Below are 16568 nucleotides of genomic sequence, written 5' to 3' on the forward strand. Positions count from 1 at the left end.
TGCGGGGCCAGTCAAAATTTTTACTACCGATTCTCCAAACTACTCAAAATTTCCACTACTGGTTCTCCAGAACTGGTCAGAACCGGCTGAAACCCACCTCTGCAATTCAAAAGAGTTTGATATGTCTAGGTCTTATTCTCAAGAATGCATGTAGATATATACTTTCCCAAATTAAAATGATGTGGTGGTTAAAGTCATTGTAGAACCTGGAGGCCTGTGAGTTCTAGTCTGTTCTTGGGCATCTGTGTGATCTTTGGCCACTTACTCTCCGTCAGCCATAGGAAGCAGGCAGTGGGGAACCACTTCTGAAAGCTTGCCAGATAACTGCAGAGACTGGTCCATGCAGTCATCAGGAGTCAGTACTGACTCAAAGGCACAAAACAAACACATTTAAAATACTTTGCCATATTCTAGTTGCCAAAATTACTCTGGCCAATACATACTGTTTAACAAAAGGAAGTACAAATCTTTGCTGAGCGTGTTTTAAAATTTGGACAAACATTAAACGTGAATCTTCATTAGAGAAAATGGAAGTATGTTCATAAAACAAGTTTGGACATGGTTCCTGTCTATGGTACACTTCAGAGGTGGTATTCAGCAGGTTCTGTCTGGTTCTGGAGACTGGTAGCGGAAATTTTGAGTAGTTCGGAGAACCGATAAATACCACTTCTGACTGGCCCCACCACCATCTATTCTCTGCCTCCCAAGTCCCAGCTGATTGGAAGGAAATGGGGATTTTGCAGTAACCTTCCCCTGGAGTGGAGAAGGAAGAACCTCAATTCTGAGTACCTACTCAGAATTATAACTTGAATTGTACCAGATCTGGTTCATCTTTTTTTTTTGTATGCAGTGATTATGATTTAGCAGAATAGTGTTGAATGCAGGTGGTGAATTATGGTATATATGCTGCTACTGTATATATTTATTCACTATAGGAATTGTGTTTCTATCATAATTGGGAATTTTGATTTGGAATGTTTACTCGAGATCATTTCGCTCTTAAAAACATTGTGTCTGAACTCTTTTGGATACAATGGCAACTTTTGCTTATTTTTTACAGAAAGAGTGCACAATGGTTATATCATGTATGGTATCAGCAGTTCTATGATACTTTCCAAATGCCTAAGGGTGGCCTCTAGACCAAGCAGAGGTAGGGAAAAAAGGGTTGTGCATATATCCATCACAAAACATTGGACTGGTTTATGTATAAATTTTCATTAATTGATTATGTGCCATTGAGTCATCTTCATCTCTTAGTGACCACATAATTTCTTCATGAATAGTTTTTCCTAGTAACTAAAAATACAACAATTACATGAATATATTCTTTTATAAATATTGCATTGAGTTGGAAAAACCAATTAATATTCCACTGCCATCAGTAACTAATTCATTGTTAAATTTCTTCAGAATAAATGTGCATTTATGATTGATTATAGTCTAACATAGTGGGAGACTTACTAACCTTTGGGGTCTGATTTTCTTCAGTAATTTCTATTCTTCAAATTGCTGTGTATTGACTTCTGATTTGTGATTAACTACATCCAGGCTACCTCTGTCTACAAGCTACCATCTTGAATATGTATTATTGGCTTGTGTATTTATAAGGTACTGAAAGTAACTTTCTGTGAGAGTTGCCTATCTCTTTTGGGCCATATTCTTTCTTTGCACAACCCTTCCCTTCCTAATTGTGTTGGTGTTTTGTTTCAGTGTCAGATACTTTTCTTGAGGAAACAAGCCCATCCGTTATTTACCTTAATTCATAATGGCAGATAAGTATGAGACTAGATTGCTGGTTTTGCAACTGGAAAGAATGCTAATGTCTCAAGTTATTGTTAAAGCAAGATAGAGAATAGAAGATGAACTGTGTGTATATTTTAAAATAATGGAGGATTAGTGAGGTAGTCACCTTCTAATAGCAGTTCTTTGTTGTCAATATGTACTGTTTGAATTTGTAATGCAGACATTTGTTTGTCCAAGAGCAAATAGCATAATTCTTGGTACAGTCACTGTAAAAACTGTTGATAGGGTCTATTTGTCATTGGCTGCCCTTAAGAAAACACAATGTTGGTAGGGTAAGATGTTTGCCAACAAATTGTTACATTTTTGGAAGTTTCAAACAACACAACAATCCTTTTGAAAGTTTTGTGGTCTTCTGACTGTATTTTTTTTAGTTGTGCTCAATTTTAAAACAATTTTTATTAAGATGTTGCTTATTATATAAGACTGAATCTTGCAAATGAGCAAAGTAATTGTGGGTTCTTCAGCCAGTTCCTGGTTTGTTATGTCCATTTCTGCTGCCAAGAGCTAAGAAAAAAAGAGTGTAAAAATCAGGTACAAACTGAAATTTGGGATTCAGATCTAAACACTATTTCAATTTATAGTTTGTTGCAAAAAAAATAAAATTGCTTCTTCCTAGAGATGAATTTCATATCCCTTTAAACCAGAAACAGACAAACTGTATTTTGGCTTAATAATATATGTAAACTTCTCAGTTTAAATTCTTGTCTTTGTAAATTTAGCATATATAGGTATTCAACTGCTTTGAAATTCATTGATTTTGATACTGAACGCATTTTGTCGTGAAATTTTTTTCCTGGTATTTATCGTTTGTTTAGTACTCTATGCACAAGCTAGAACTTGTCAGTGCCAGCTGCCTTGTGACTCACTACATTATTCCTTATTGGAAAAAATTGTTCAGTACTCATCGTTTTTGGTACTCATTGCATCTCCCAAAACCAATTAACAATGAGTATCAAGGTATCACTGTGTACAATAAATAACTACATGTATTTCATTTCAGATTTGAGTATTGAATTTTGAATCCAAATGGGTAACTTTACATATCCAAATTGTGCAGTACAGTAATGTTGAAGCAAAGTGATGGTACAAGAAATTCAGGAAGAAGCATAGACACACAGACTATATGTGATGGATTGGGTAATTTTACCCTATATTATGAAAGCCGTTTATTTGGAATGAAAACAACTTCCACTAGGTAACATGCCCATTTTCCTTTGTGACAGCGGGAGAGCCCAGAATGGGATTCAACGATTTTCTTTCTGCCCAGAGACTGAGTCATCAAAATTCAGCCACGCCCAGTTGCCTCTCTTTCTCTGGCTCCAGTTTTCGACTCAGTCTAGCCCAAGAGAGATGCAATTCTGGACATATGGACATCGAAAACCATTCCTGGACTTTTGGACTAATTTTCTTGCGATTACCGGCTATTTTGGAGCAAGCAGAAGCAGCAGGAACTCTCGCTCTGTGTTCCCACCACCGGAGCTCAGCTCCGTTCTGAACATTGCACTGGCCAATCCAGGTGCTCTGGCAATCCCTCCGACCTAGAAGCCCCTCAATTAGGATCCATGAGGATCGCGCTGGCTAATCCAGTCAACCTGGCACAGCTGCCGACCCACGGAATTTCCTTGATTGCGCCCTGCCTACTTTCTCTGAAGCAGCCTCCGGCACTGCCTCTGGCTTTACAAGCCGCCTGTGAGTGTGCTGGCTAGCTCGGTCCATCGCCACAGCCGCCACCACTCTTTTAGATGCTGTCAGCTGGCCTGACCACCCATCGGAGTCCCTGCCTTTCCCAGCATACTTCGCTTGTCCTGTTAGAGCCCGGGCTGTCAAAATGGTGGAGTGCTCCTTCAGTGACAGAAACTGAGCTAATGGTTGCTCCCCAGCTTTGCTGGAGCCCACCAGTAAAGGCTCAGCTAAATCGAGGCTGGTTTCCAAGAGGGCAGCCAACAAGATTAAGACTAAGGCTCTCAGATCCTCCAGGAACACTCAGCACTGAAGAGCCGACACCAGGAGCATAGGGACCAATGCCCTTCGCAGCCCTTGGCCCAACAGACTATTGTATGCCTTTCCACCCCTTCCTCTTATTCCGGGGGTCATCAGGAAAGTGCTAGGAGAAAGGGCAGAGGTACTGCTGGTGGCTCCTCACTGGCCCAGACGTCTTTGGTATGCAGACCTGGTGAGTCTGTCTCAGGGTTGAAATCTACTTACCTTACCAACCAGTTCAGAAGTGTGCGTGCGGACCCTCTGCGCATGCGCAAACCCTTCTGCGCATGCACAGAGGGTAAAAAACAGGTTACTTCCTGGGTAAAACCAGGAAGTAATGACGACCGGTTGGGTGGGTGGAGCCTTGTGCTGCCATCGCTACAGGTTCTCTGAACCACCAGTCACCATTGCTACCGGTTTGGCCGAACCAGTCTAAACTGGGAGCATTTCACCCCTGGTCTGTTGGTCTCCTGGCCCTGGAGGATCCTTCAGGAGAAGATTTCCCTTAGCCAGGGGGTCTTGGTACACCCGGAGCCTCAATGGCTCCAGTTGACCATCTGGCATTTGAGGGGAATCTCTTGAGGGAGGTCAAGTATTCCTCCAGGGTAATACAGACTATCCAGGCCTCCAGGAGGCCTTCAACTACCCAGATTTATAAAAACCTGGAAGGCTTTTGCCACTTGGTGTTTGAAGAGACCCACTGACCTCATTGTGGCTTCAGTGCCACAAGTACTGGACTTCCTCTAGGATGGTCTGGATAGGGGTCTATCACATAACACCATCCACAGGTAAGTGGCGTCCCTCTCCACGGTGTTGATTACTGGGGATCGGGACTCCATCTCTCAGCATCCAGTTTTCTCAAGGTGCGGCTAATTTACACATTTAGATATCCCACTTGGGATTTGACTATGGTATTGCGGGCACTCACTTCGGCACTGTTCGAGCCGCTAAGGACTACTACTCTCTGTTATATGACCCTTAAAGTCTATTTTTAGTGACCATCACATAACACATCAGAGTTAGAGGCCTTGTCGGTTAGGGACAACTTCTGCATATTCCATGTGGACAGAGTGGTCCTCAGACTAGATCCCTCCTTCATACCAAAAGTAAACTCCTGGTTCCATTGGGCCCAGGAGATTATCCTGCACAACTTCTGTCCAAGGCCTTCCCATGCTCTAGAAAGACAATGGCATACATTTGATGTACGGAGGGCTCTCCGGATTTTCATCAAGCAAATGGCCAAAGATAGGAAGACAGAGTCTCTCTTTGTTTCGTTCCAACCATCCTCCATGGGATCTAGAGTAACCCCATCAAAAGTTGGCAGATGGTTGAGAGCTTGTATAGCCAAGGCCTACCAATCTAAGGCCCTGCCATTACCTGAATGGGTAGCAGCTCACTCAACTCGGAGTGCAGCCACGATGACAGCTTGTGCTTCCCTTTTCTGTGTTACATTTTCCCTTCCTTTTCTCAGTTTACTGGGCTTCTGAGATGGTTTCATCATTACCAGGTAGACCATGCAGGAAACATGGCCAGATAAGCTAATTCTGCTGTACTGTAAAGCTACATTAACAAAACCTTGCAAGCCTGAAACTGCAAGTCTCCTGCTCTTGCCCCAGTTAATTAGGGAGCCTCTTGCTCTGTCCATTATGCAGTAATGGGCTATACTTCCTCTTATCTGACTGTTCCTTAGGTAGTATCTCTTCCCCTGACTCCCAAGGTCATTTCCCCATTACAGAAAATAACAGCCCCTTTTTGCCAGTGACCTGAACCCTTCGCTTGAAACAATCTTGAGAATTGCAAGTTGAAGAGAGAGAAAAAAGAAACCTCAATTTTGGTTTTGTTGATTAGAAAGATGTGATGTTACAGAAATAGTTATATAGTAAGGGGATATAGTGGCTCAGTGGCTAAGATGCTGAGCTTGTTGATTGAAAGGTCGGCAGTTCAGCGGTTCGAATCCCTAGTACCGTGTAACGGAGTGAGCTCCCGTTACTTGCCCCAGCTTCTGCCAACCTAGCAGTTCGAAAGCATGTAAAAAATGCAAGTAGAAAAAGAGGGACGACCTTTGGTGGGAAAGTAATAGCGTTCCGTGCGCTTTTGGAGTTTAGTCATGACCACGGAGACATCTTCTGGCAGCGCTGGCTCTTTGGCTTAGAAACTGAGATGAGCACCGCCCCCTAGACTAGCACATATGTGTAAGGGAAACCTTTACCTTTACTTTATATTAATATGTAAAAGCAAAAAGTTGAGGTTGGAGTGTATTTATCTTGTACTGTGCTAGGAAGAGTTGGAAGTCAATGCTTCCCTTTCTTTTTCTCTTCCTCCTTGTATTTCACACCCCCTTTTCCCATTCCCTTAATTTCCTATTTTCTTTTTTTGTATTTTATACAATAAAAAAAGAAGAGAGGATCGCAAGTTGTACAGCCTTGGTATGGACCAGTATGCTTTCTCATATGAATGTCTACCTAATCTTGAGATGAATCCTAGTGTTGAAAAGTTGTATATCTCTGTACAACTTTTCTTAGAAAGTGGTGCAAAGTAGTGTATTTTGTGTGCAGGGACCTATAAGCAAATGTGTGCAGATGTTGCAGTTTCAGGATGGAGGTGCTGCGCCCCAAGTGTACTGGTGCGATAGGGCACTGTTTTATCTTGGATAAAGATGGTGAAGGCCAACAAACTAGGATGCGTCACCTAGTAGGGCTAGGCCTGTGAACCAGGGTTAGGGATATTTAGGTTCAGTTGATATTTTTCTGTGTTTAAGTCTTATTACCAGGTGCTAAAGACAAGTTATGAAGCTGAAAGTGTGTCATTGCTATTATAAATAGCAGATTAAATGGTAAGAAAAAGTTCATAACGGGTACCTTTTGAGTGGCAGTGTACTATTCAAGATCAGGCAGACAGTCTTTTCCATAAATTGCTACCAATTGATGTGCTCGCCATTAGTTCCCACTACTGAGATTCAGTCCACAATGGTAAGCAAAAAGCTGGACTTGAATGTGACAGACATATCCTGTGTCATCCATGGAGTCACTTGGGCAAACTATAGTGGATGTAATTTGGAAAATGAAATGAAGAAACCAAGTGCCTATGTATTTCAAACTGGAAATTACAGCATTAGACTGTAATTTAATACATGGATTGGTAGCATACCCCAAACTGGATTGAATTCAATGCAATAAATTGATTAAAATGTATGATTTTATTTGATAATATACATTGTGTTAAGCATCATTTTCGACATTCATTTTTAGCTGAAATTTAATAGTTTTTAACCTTTTAACATGATTATATAATTCTCTTTCTCCTCCCCTTTTTTCTCCTCCCCCCACCCTCAGAAGAGATTGGACAACTGTTTGTCTAAAAGGTATAGGATTTTCTGCTTGAGTAGGGAAGTTGGGCTAGAAGACCTCCAAGGCCCCTTCCAGCTCTCTTGTTCTGTGAAAACACCCTTAACTATTTACAATAAATGAATGGTATAGATAGCTATTATCTCCATGATGTTTTTAAAATCCCTGGTATATTCAGCTGTTTTACATTCATTTATCCTTTGATGTTTATATATTTTCTTTAATATGTTCAGTTAAAAAGGCACATCAAATATTAAAATTTTGCCTGCTGAGTGAGAGATATAGGCTGAGAGGTTTGGCTTTTGAGGATATGGCAAATCTAATGCATCTGGTTAATTAATCTGGTTTATACGATTCCATTTTGAGAAGGTGTTCTGACTAATGCTGCTGTAATTAAAAACAGAGAGGGAACTTTGGGCTTTCCAGTGACTCTGTTTTCTATTTAATTATTAGATTTAATCTGTTTAACTGGGTTATTAATATATTTCAGTATATATTATATAATATATAGAACGATTTCATAATGCTGGCTCTTCAATATAATCTATTGAGCAGAAGCAAACAAAAATATCTCTTAATAATGCCAAAAAAGACTATTCTCTTAAAGGCTTTCTTTAAAGCAAGTTTAGATTTGTCTTGGGGTTTTGTGCTTTTTTCCCACAAATTAAAGCTAAAAATAATATTTGAAAACAAATGAATCTTTGTAATAGCATGTTGAGCTGTGAAGTGTTCCAAATTAACCATAGTTCTTACTAATAATTAAGGTGGATTTTTAAGCATACTTGAATCTGTAAACTTTTGCTAAATTCAGTGGGGCGTGTTCGAATAATGCTATATTTGATATCTAGGTGACTGGTTTGTCGATGCTTGCCATGGTGAACAGGGTTCATTTGTTACTTCTTTGAGAACTGCCAACTTACCAGGAGAAAAATCTTGTCTCACCTGTTTTTAGTATCTTGTAACAAGAGCTTGCTATGTAAAAAAAACAAATAGGTGAAAATGTTTGCCTCATAAAGACACAGTTGTCTGTATATCTGCTAATAATCCTGAAATCAGATGAAAAGTTAGCAATCTCATCTGGACAGTATCTGTGTAACTAATGTAAGTGAATTGTGCTTTCCAAATCTTCTCCCATTAGGTCATCCTGCCCGTTTTTAATATCAATTATTTTGACAGTGTTGGTGAATGTTTAAGGTGTTTGGACTAGAAGAAAAAAGACCCACATCCATGGAAAAGCTTCATCCATGGAAGAACACTGGATAATTTTGGACCTCTCACGGTTTTTCAGCTCAGCCTACCTTCCAGGGTTGTGTTGTAGTGAAAGATAGGAGAAGGTTGCCATCCTGACCTCCTGCACAAAAAACAGGATACAAACCTAATAATAAACAGAGTTGGGGAGCGAGTGAGTCTTCTTTTCGCTAATACCTGTCTTTTTTTTGTGGGGGGGGGGGAGGAGAGAATGAGAAACACAGTATTTTTATATGTCTATGGAGATTCTCAGTCATCCAGGTCAAACTGTCTCAAAGATGCTTTTTCAAAGGCAACTGAACTTTCTTGTTTTTCTTTGAAGACGTTTCGCTTCTCATCCATGAAGCTTCTTGCTGAAGCTGAAGAGGCTTTTTGGATGAGACGTGAAATGTCTTCAAAGAAAAATAAGAAAGGCCGGTTGCCTCTTGAAAAAGCACCTTTGGGACGTAGTGTTTGTAATTTGATAAGAAATGGCCTATCTCTTTTTTCCTTTCATTTGCATAAAAAGAAGTTGAATGAAGAAAAGAACAAGACCCAGATGGAGGTGAATATTTGCCTACCTGCCTGCTTGCCTTGAACAGCAAGGCTCTAGATGTACGACTGTCCATTTAACAATGAAATTAGGATGGCCTCAGAAAAAATGACTTACAACCTGTCCTTGAAGTTACAAGTTTCACACCACCACTGTGGTCTTGTGATTGCAATTTGGAGCTTAGCAACTGGCTTGCATTTATGATAGTTGCAGGGTCTTGCGGTCATGTGCTCCTGATTTGCAACCTTCCCAGCTGACTTTCAGCAAACAAAGTCAATTGGGGAAACAAGATGATGCAATTCACTTAACAACCAAGTGATTCACTTAATGACCATGGTGATTTGTTTGATGGCCATGGTAAAAATAGTTATAAAATCTGGTTCAGGCAAATGATGATTTGCTTGATGGCTGCATCGCTTATTAACTGGAATTCTGATCCCAATTGTGATTGAACATTGAAGATTATCTGTAGTACCTTTAATTGCTTTTTTTTAAAGCATAAATTTTGCACATGTCTTCTTGCCATATATCTACCATTGAACAGTGGGCTAGCAAGGCTCTGATACCTTTGCTTTTTTTTTAAAAAAAAAAGGAAGCACAAATTTTGCAACAAGTTTTCTTGCCATGTATTTGCAATGAAAATGGAAGCTTTCCCTGTTGGACTTCCGTTTTGTAGGTATGAAAAATAATTTGATCCTAAGCATCCTTTCAGTCTGGTAATGTGTATATAAGTCTGTGCTGAGTAAGGAACGTATTCAAATCTAAGTCAGTGAATATAAATTACAGGTTACCTTGCACTTACTTGTGAATAGTTTGAGAAAACGTACAATATAAAGTTGCCAATTGTTTGGAAAACCCTAGCTTGATGTGTTTTTGCACCAGACAGGAACATCAACTGCAGAAATGGGTAAATTTCTTCACAGCAGAGGAGTTGGTAAAAAGTTGGCAAAACCTCTGGTTCTTTAAAAACAGCATTATGAGAGAAGTATACGAAAAGTGCCTGAGGGAGGTTAGACTAGAAGAATGAGTACTGTAGGCCGCATGGTTGGCAAGTAGAATTGGGGAGGTCTTCTTGCTTAGCTTGAGAAGGTGGGATCTGGGGTGGGGAGGACACCTCTGTTCACATACAAAAGAGGCTGCAGGAGTTTAGATACTGTTACGTGCAAAGCAGCAAATAATCATTGCTTTGCAGAAACAGGGAGGGGTTCCACAGAAGTGGAGGATGTTCATTCATTGGTGAAGGGCAAGGGCAGTGAAGAGGCACAGTGGAGCTGTGGGGCAAAGTGGGGGATTGCTGGCTGCAACACCTCTTCCCTCTCCCTGCCCTATAAACAGTCCTCCCAGCTGGCAGCCTGAGGATTTGTGATAGTGTGAGTGAGAAGGGGGAGGTGGACAGATTTCTTCAGTACCTCTGCTGTGTAACCGTGGCTTCAGCTTGTCAGGCTTCGCAATTCAGAGGTGTTTTTTCTGTGGGTGGGGTTTTTAAAGGCGATGAAAAAATTTCACTTTTGGTTTTCTTTGCATCTCAGTGTGTGTCTCCCCTTCGGTTAGTTTCTTGTTTTCTTTCCTTAGTGCCCTTCTGCCCAAGAAGATCAAAGGCAGGGGGGGGGAAATGATGCTGTGAAATCAGAGTTCAATCAGAATAGAGCTGGCAGGGACCTTGGAGGTCTTCTATTCCAACCCTGTGCCGAAGCAGGAGACCCTATATCATTTCAAACAAGTGGCTCTCCAATCTCTTCTTAAAAATCTCCAGCGATGAAGCACCCACAACCTCTTGACGGCAAGCTGTTCCACTGGTTAATTGTTCTCACCGTTAGGAAGTTTCTCCTTAATTCCAGGTTGCCGCTCTCCTTGATTAGTTTCCATACATTTATGTGTTTCCACCAAATATGTGTTATATCAGTTGCTGATACAACACACATTTGGTCCTCAAAAGTACACCTTGTTGTATAGGAGCAGCAATCTTTCTCTGTTTTTCCTCGGGTGTTGTCTTTGTGTGCCATGGCTGTCAAGTGTGACTTTAACACTTTACACTCACTTTTAATTCCTTCCTCAGCCTCTGTGGGTTTGCTGAGAAAAGGGGTACTTGAATTGACTTTCTAGGATTGTGGTGATGAGGGCAACTGGGTGGTATCGTCTTTTAAAGTTGCTTTGTTTCTCTGCAACAAGGAAATTGACACAGTAGGAGTTTGCCAGAAGTAATACTTTTCAGGAAGGGATAACCAGGATTTCAGAGTAGAGTTGTTTGGCGATAAATAAAACATCAGTATGTTCCACCCAGATGGCCTATGTGGAACGTCAAAAAAACTTACTTCATTGGTTACTTCTTCCATCAGGGAAAGCAAATATTTTATTTACCAGATTGTGTATTCAGGATGCTTTAGCAGAAATTTTGGCATTATTAGGTTTCTGGGTGTTTTTTCTCTGTTCATTTTTTTTTAAATGTTAATTTTTGTGCATGTCTATCAAGCAGCAACTATTTTTGTTCACCCTGGAACAACAATATACTTTCATCCTATTCATTCTAGAGATAATTAGACATTTATCATTAAATGCAAAGAAGGTATCAAGGACAGCTAAGCCTTCATTTAATCAGCATAATCCTTTCTCTGCTACCTGTTATTTCTTTTATGCAAAAGGGTTCATTTTGTATACATTAAGGATTGAGGACCAGCATATTATCACTATTTACAGAATGCCTTTATATTTTTCTTTTTTCCAAGTACAGCGGTTTTGTTTTCTTTTTTTATTAGAGATTAAGTAGCTGCAGCTCTTTAAACAATCTGGTTGTCTGGTATTTGACACTAGCGTTGTGACCTGAATTCTCTGTGTGTACATCCAAGATACGGTTTTGAATCCCTGTTTTTGTCAGCTGAATACAGAAGCAAGTGTCTGGTTCATAATATATCTTCATGCACATTTTTACATTATAAAAATGTGCATGAGCTTTGTTGAGCTTTTTACCCTCAACTTGAAGAACAGTCGGCAATCAGAATGAGAGAGTTGGAAGGGACGTTGAGTCTTTTAGTCCAATGTCCTTGTTCAAGCAGGAAAATCACCTTCGTAGAAAGGATTTGTGAATTATACAATATATTTTGTATAGGGGATTCAAATCTGTGTGTGTATATGTATGAAGAATAGGCTAAAAAAATTAACCATCTGCATGAGGCATTTAGAAATAACACTTGGACTCAACAATGGCATAAAGATTGCGTACACATTGCAAGTCTGGGCTGATCTTCTCATCGTCTTGTCTGGCTGTAGTTTCCAGCCAAAGATTCACTCTTTTGGAAAGAATCTTTCTTTTGGTGCTGAAGTATTTTTTGACTTGGTGAATGAATGCAATATGTTAACACTCCTGTAAACCCTAGAATTGCTTGACTGCCCCTTGCCCTGCCTGCTTCGTACTGGCTAAAAAGGTACCATTGTTTGTTCTGCAAACACTGGGCAATGTTTGTTTCCAAGGTGACTGTAGTTCTATTGCTGCTGTGTAGGGAAGGGGAAAAAAGTTGGTTTAAACACCTGGGAGCATCTTGCTTGAAGAGGAGTAATGTGGGAGAGCAGGAAAAAAAGGCACATTTTTCCCCACCACTGTTTAGACGTCCAGATTATTTCCTTTTTAACTTTCGTGATCAAGTAGTCTCACATAAATAAAAGCAATAATGAAGGCGGATATATATTTATGTTACCTTAATAGAGAAGTGTAGAAGACCATTACTGGATTGGTAGTGCAAAATACGATGGCATTCGGCGTACAATGCTTTCATTCTTTACGGTTTCTTCGGATGAGCAACAATTCTCTTATGGGAATATCCTCAGCAGTTGCACGAAGTGCTGATCGATGTATAAAGTTATGCTGAATGTAATATGTGAATAATTTGAATTGGGCCTTCTCTTTTGATGTGCTTGCTTAATAGCTGACAGCATCTGTTAGATATGGATGAAGAATTCAATAATTTTGTGACCCTGATCCTTGATCTTTGGCTTGTATCTTTGATGCTCTTGCAAGGATGGCAACATGATACACATTGCAAAATGCAAGGTTTGTACCTTAAAGCCATGTTCTTGTGCAGTTTAAAATGCGTATTTTAAAGCAGTGGATGTAGCACTTGATGCCCGTAGCCCCTTTATAGGAGCGACCTTGTATTGATTTGGACCATGGGACCATCTGATCCAGTATTGGCCACCATTAGATGTGTTGCAGGATCCAATTCGGTCACCAGGACCAAAGCTCTTACAAGCTTTTGGGCTCATGCCCATCCTCAGGGAACTTCTTTCTCTCCAGAATACGTGCACTGGACTGTTCTACGTGTTGTATTTATATGGTGCCTCGTTGTGTGTAACAGAGTCAACGTGTGTGGCTCACTAGAATTTAGGGAAGGAGTTTCTGCAGCCTTTCTTGGGAATTCTGAGAATATAATTTGGGATCTGCACCTGTAATTTGAGCCTGTGATTAAACCTCTATACAGACAACTGTTTCTTGTTCACTTGCACACATGTGATGAGTGCTGTCATTTCTCACTTTCCTCTGACATAATTATCTACAGTTAAAAAAAAAGAGTTGCACGTATTTGTCCATACTCAGTGACTGGGTCCCCATATCCTTTTTGTACTTCCTCTTTGATAATGGTTAGTTAGAAAATCATAATTTGCCCATTTTTAAAAATGGTAATAGGTGCTGTAAGCAGAACTTTGACTTTTTCTTTTTAAAAAAAGTTCTATCAGGTCTAGTACAGTTCATGCACAGGTTTCAGTAAACATTAACTTCTTTTATCAGGGCTCACTGTGCCTTGAATGGTTTAGTAAAGAGACTTTGCTGAAAGACACCCAACGAAATGAACAAGTCCAAGGTCAGAAAGATGGAAGACTTTGTATTTTTGATTTCAGTGAAGAAACTTAGAAATCAGGCTTCATACTTGTTTTTCTCCACATGTTGGTGTAAATTTTTTTTGAAGCAAAGAAAGAAGCAACACACCTCAATCCCAGCATCCCAGGATTTCCCCCCCTGCATTTAAATTGATCTGCACCTATAAATGTCCTTGTCAATGATATGTTAACAGCAGACTCTTCAGGTATATGCTGCTATAACTTACGCTTGAGTGAAAACATTTAAATGCAATTTTTAAATTGGATCCTGGTTTCGGTGAGTTCAGATTTAACAACTCTGAAGACTGATTCATAGTATTTATACTCTGCCATTTCTAGAGCCTCATGGCCTCTCTAATTTTGTCCTCACAATTGCCCTGTGAAGCAGATTAGTTTGAAAAGGGAATACAGGTAGACCTAGTTCAGTGACTGCCTCATTTAAAACAGAGAAACAGAATGCAGATTTGGAAGGAACATTGGAGATCTTCTAGTCCAACCCCTTGCTCAGGAAGGAAGCCCTGTACCATTTCAGACAAATGTTTCTTTAACCTTTTCTTGAAAACTTCCGGTGTCGGAGCACATACAACTTCTGGAGGTATGTCGTTCCAATGATTAATTGTTCTGTCAGGAAATTTCTCCTTAGTTTTAGGTTGGTTCTCTCCTTGATTAGTTGTGAATGATTTAGCCATCATTTGCAGGCTATGATGGTGAAGAACAAATAAGTTTTTGAAAAATTTATGACCTTTGCGTTTCTATACTGTAAAGCAAAGCACAGTTGCAGTTTTACTTAACAACTGTTTTAGCAACCAGGTGTGCAGTCCAATTGTGGTTGCTAAATGAGGACTACCTGTTAACTAGCCCAACTCATCAAGTGAGTTCCATGATTGCCTTGGAAACTGAGTCTGTTTCCTGGCTCACTGGATTGCAAATCTTGGAATAGAATTGTCGCGAGTGGGTTGCTTTGCAGTCTTGAAACAAGAGGCAAATTTAGTGCAGAATAAACAGGCTGGTTGGTCACTGTGTTCTTTCCTCTTTGAGTACACTCTGTAATCCCGCTGCTATTTCATCATATTTTCTGCTCTGGGATTTTGCAGGATTTTGATTGGAAGATTGTTTTAAATTGTTCAGAGATTAGTGTCTCTGTGTTAAATTTTGAGTGACATAATACTAAAGTCGTGGGAGGGGAATATTGTACAATGCAATCAAGGTGGAAATCCTGGGCATGAGATTAGTAGCATTCATTCAAAGAAATAATTGGAGCCCAAAGATTGAGTACACCCACCCACCCACCCCCTTAGGAATATTCCTTATGTTTTTGCCGTTTGATTAATCTGTTAGTTCTCCATATCTAAGTTATAAAATAAAGAGAAATGAAAGCTTATGAAAAAGTTTGTGGGTGCATCTTGGATGCTGTTAATAGATTTAAATGTTTTTTTAAAGGTACTATATAACATAGGAAAACATAAAATAGGAGTAAAACGTTAGGAACTTCATACATACCTTTGTTACTTGTGCGCATACAAGTTCAAAGTTCACGCCCATGCATGTAATTAATAATTTAAAAATACACGTTCTTTAGAGAAGTTGGAAGAGTCTTCAGATTAGAAGTACCACCTGCCTCACTCCATAAGCAGTTTGCAAAGTTTGGTCCCAAAATTCTCAGCAAGCCGGCATTCTCTAGGTATATTTTTCATTTTGCCACATTATATTTTATTTTTACAGTGGCATCAATTGAGAGACATGTTAACAATTCGTTGAATTAGCTTTCACCTGGCCCTTTAAAATGCTGGAGGAAAAGAAGCCACATTAACTAAAAACTTGCTGGCAGGCACTTATATTGTTTTGGGGTTTTGGTAAGTGAAAACCAGCTGTCTTGACAGAAAGTTTCATGAATGTTTTGATTTTTTTTTCTGTTTATTCTTCTGTGTGTGTGTGCATTTTCTGAACACCCCCTCCTCCCAATTTAAAAGAGTGCCTTGTGAAAGGAGAAAATGCAGATGTTAAGATGGATTTAAGCTGTCTAAAGTTTCTGGTACACTGCAAAGCTCTATTTCTCCATTGATGGATGACACCTTCTGCAGTAACAGTGCACTGCTGTCAGTCATTGGATGCAGGCGCAGAGCAGAACAGCTGGGTGTAGCATAGTGATTGGCCCAGATATGCCACATGGGGCAGGGAGGAGGTGAGCCTCTTCAGCTATGGTTGGCTAAATTTTCTTGCTTGTACTTTGGCCTGCATCTTTAGCTGCGGCACTGAAAAGGAAAAGAGAGGGAGGGAGGGAGAGAGAGAGAGAGAGATTATATATAAAGGCAGTCATGCAATTTCAGCCTTGATAGAAAGACACGGTGCAACTAAAAATACAACTAAAAATGTCTGTTTCAGATTGGTTGATGCAACGAGTACTTGACAAATTATTTTGAAACCAGTAAATAGAGGATTTGTAAAGGTTAAGAACCGGTTTGAGCAGCAGTCTCTCATAAAACTCCATTTACATTTGTGTTCCTTTTTGTTCAAACTATTTTTTTCTTCTCCACAAAATAAAGCCTCTTCTCAAAAACTTCACTGTACACTAATTGTGGCATATGTTTTACTTTGCAACTGAATTAGTTAATTTGCATTGTTTTATTTGGGGAGCTTTGTAGTTTTGTCATAGTACTCTGTTAAAAAAGATATGGCCATCCATTTTCTTTAAATTATCTTGTTAAATACATGTTTGTATTAATTATTGTGTTAGGGAGTGGGGACAAAATTGCTGGCATAGAATACTGAAGAGATTTTTTGTATGCACTGTTTAC

The 16568-nt window shown here is 39.7% G+C and overlaps 1 protein-coding gene and 1 long non-coding RNA gene across 12 annotated transcripts in view; one reads left to right on the top strand and one right to left on the bottom strand.

Moving 5' to 3' along the window:
* The window catches only part of RREB1 (ras responsive element binding protein 1), a 190428-nt gene that overhangs the window by 20902 nt on the left and 152958 nt on the right, over positions 1-16568 (top strand). The gene's annotated exons all lie outside the window — the stretch shown is intronic.
* Positions 51-16568, bottom strand: part of LOC131194655 (uncharacterized) — a 41334-nt gene continuing 24816 nt past the window's right edge. For 2 of the 3 annotated variants that reach the window (XR_009154256.1, XR_009154257.1), the window contains 2 exons: positions 15274-16025; positions 12491-12834 (listed from right to left, as the gene is read on the bottom strand). This is a non-coding gene — a long non-coding RNA (uncharacterized LOC131194655). Of the gene's footprint in view, positions 2308-12490; positions 12835-15273; positions 16026-16568 lie in introns of those variants that run through there. The other variant, XR_009154258.1, reaches the window with a different exon arrangement.

The sequence above is a fragment of the Ahaetulla prasina genome, chromosome 3 (genome assembly GCF_028640845.1).
Source record: "Ahaetulla prasina isolate Xishuangbanna chromosome 3, ASM2864084v1, whole genome shotgun sequence".
In the NCBI taxonomy this organism is placed as follows: Eukaryota; Metazoa; Chordata; class Lepidosauria; order Squamata; family Colubridae; genus Ahaetulla; species Ahaetulla prasina.